Here is a 3,374-nt window from a genome sequence, read left to right on the forward strand (position 1 = left end):
ACGGCGTTTACTAGAAAAATAGTGAGATATTTTGTGACTATGAAAGCCGTTATATCGTTGAAAGTTAAATAAATACATGGTTATGTTTAAGATTGCGTGTTCGAATAGATCGATGGGGTCAAAAGAGAAATGGTTTTCTCTCTGAACCTACTTAATGGCTTTTCTTAATGCCATGTGATTTCCTACCCGTTTTTGTCTTTCTTTGGTGAGAGGATACTTAACACGATGTTCTAACCGGGCATATCTATTTATATCAAGCGATGTATACGATATTTAAAGTCGAAATGTGTAAAAAAAAAAGAAAAAAGAAAAAAAAACGAGATTAGATTACGGAGAAATTTATTCTTCATCGTGTAATGCTAAGGATTATATAAACTATGTGTTGAGAACAACTCGTTGGTTAAAGTACATCGATAATTTATACAATCTTGTGCATGTCGTTGCAATTCCCAAGGAAAGTTTCATGTTCTTTGCCGTGCTCGTGTATTTTTCTCCATTTTGTTTTATGCTTTCGAAACGTTACGAAATTCTAAAAAAATATTTCACCAATCACTTGGAAATTTTATATCTTATCTTAGAATGGCAAAATGTTATCATTTGTTTGTTTCATTATAATATCTTTCAATATGCACAATTCTGAACACAAAATTTGTACAACTTGTACAAGAAAGGTTGTACATGTATTTCTGGGTAACATTTTAATTTTACGAATTATGTAATCAAAGTTCAATGTATCTCGAATAATCTCTTAGGAAGAAAAAGGTGGTCACTAGGTTGACTAATCTAGATATTCCAATCCAACAACAAGTTATTCTTGTAATATAAATTTACTTATCTATTTCCATATTCATTTAAATTTTATTCAACTAATTTTATCCCATAAAGTTCGTAAGTAATTAAGATTTAACAATATTTTGAACTCTTGAAATTCGATCGAAGAGAATATGTATATTTATAGCTTCATAATACATTAAAGAACACTAAAGATAGATTTTAATCATTAGTAATATGAATAATTGATCATAAATAATTATATTTTCGTTACTATTCTTATGAAAAATATCAATAATTTTTATTTCTAGAAAGAAGTTGCACTATGATGTAAAGTTCATTCATAAAAATTAATATTTTAAAATAAAACAGATAATATTATCTATATGTATATACAGAAATATTAATTCCAAATTCAGAATTAGTTATTTAATTATCCTTAATTTAACATATAAAAACTATTCTATAAATTTCTAAGAAAAAAAAAAGAAGCGTAATTCTAACAAGAAGATCAAGAGTCGATTTCAGTAGTATAAGCGTATAATTAATCAAACGCTTAATACAATGCATTCGATATACTCTATAGATATAACACAAAAAGATTCTTACGTATAAAATTCACATTCTGTCATGTGAACTATATAACCAATTTTCTCATAACGTTACAACATTCCAAACTTATCGTTAAATTTACACGTCAAAACTTTAAAAATTTTTAAAACAAATTTTAAACTTTTGCATCAATTCAATCATTTCAATCTCAACAATTTTTCAACATAGACTCTTACATTTATTTTATTATTTCTTCCCAAAGACACACATCATCGAAACTGTCCCAAGAGAAACTAGGAAAATTGATTAATTTTTCAAGATTAAAATTACGATACGGTCGCAAAACTTCGTAAATAGGCCTTTGGTGACATAGCGAAAATTTCGCTTCAGAGTAACAGCGAGAGAATCGTGTGCTGGCAATAAATACATCCCGCGTCTACTCGCATTAGGCAACCGATCGGCTCGTGGATGGTGTTTAATTATAAACCGGGCGACGATAAATAGCGGCTTGTCCATTAAGCGGTGATTACAAAGCGCCGGCGTCGGTAAGAATTAATTGCCAGCTTGGGAGTAGCAACAATCGTGCGACACGGAAAAGGATAGCCTGGGAGGATCAGGGACCGCATACGTTTAATATCTGCCGTTTAAAGATGATTTAGGGTATCGGCCGAATTTTCAGCTTTACTTTTTTTTTCTATAGATAACTTTCGACTTTTCGATATTTTTATTTGTTTCTAAATTTAATTTAAGTTAAATTTAATTTCGATGGACTGTGTGTAAAGAAAATTGATGGAGAGGTTGAAGTATTTTTTGTCAGAATTAAGAAAGAATTATTTGAATACTTTTGGAAGATTGTAATAAATTAATTGTTATGTGTTTTATATAATTAGATCAGTCAAGATCAATTTTATAAATAAGAATTGACAAAAAAATTAACGAAAAAGGAAATAATCGATTCTCAGTCTGAGAATCGGATAAAATAAGTACCTTTTAAACAGAAATTTAATTTTTATTGAAAAATAAAAGTTATCAAAAATAAATCATATAGTAAGAAATGACTAATAATAGATTTTTGAACAAACATCGAAGTATTTTTTTTACCGAAATACATAAACGAATATGGAAGTTCCATCCACATATAATAGAAATACCTATATCTTCATAATCATCAGATTCTATAATAAATCCTCTTTCACTTCTTGACGCATTGTGAAACTCATTCACATATTTATTTTAATCCTCCCTCTCGCTATCCCCTTTCTACATATTCAACAAAAAAAAAAAAACGAGAAAAAAATTCAATCAAATCTCAATTTCTCTCCACTCTCACTCCACACCCCACTATCCGATTTGGGCCGCAGATTTTCCATCCATCCACTTATCCAAATTCACCCCTTGCTCCCTTACCGTTTCGCTCCTCGCCGTCGAGGATCTCGATCTCGCGCGCGATACTTATCACGTGAAATAAAGGAAAAACTGCATCGATCACGCGAGCCATTTCGCCGCTCGCGGTGGTACACGGCTACCGCCGGGAGCGGTGCCCCGGGTGTCGAGTGTAGGATGACGATACGGAACGTGAGTAACGGGAATTCGAAGGTGAATGCTCGGGCAAATTGCGAATTACGATACGCGGCGTATCGCCCCGCGTATACGTAACGTCCGCGCGCGGGTCCGCGCGAGTGGCATCTCCACGCTTCGGCGCAACAACGCATCGGCGAGTAACCGAGTAACCAGTAATTGATTTGGTACGAGACCAGGGTCTCGAATGTGTACGCAGAGCGGAGAGAATGGGAGAGAGAGAGAATGAGAGAGAGAGAGAGAGAGAATGGAGGACGTGATCGAGGAGAGGAACGCGAATAAGGCGAGGTAGGGAATAAAAATTTTTCCGTGGAGAAGGTTTTCGACGAGGTCGAAGGCTCGAAGAATTTCGAGGGAATCGTGGAAAACGCGGACTAACAGGCGGCTGCTAAGAATAAATTCTCGGTGGAATAGTTCCGCGAGCCGGCTCGAGGAATCTGCGATTCGCAGGGGTGGGTGCCTTAATGGCTTCT

This window comes from Apis dorsata, unplaced genomic scaffold, assembly GCF_000469605.1.
Source record: "Apis dorsata unplaced genomic scaffold, Apis dorsata 1.3 scaffold_708, whole genome shotgun sequence".
NCBI classification, from domain to species: domain Eukaryota; kingdom Metazoa; phylum Arthropoda; class Insecta; order Hymenoptera; family Apidae; genus Apis; species Apis dorsata.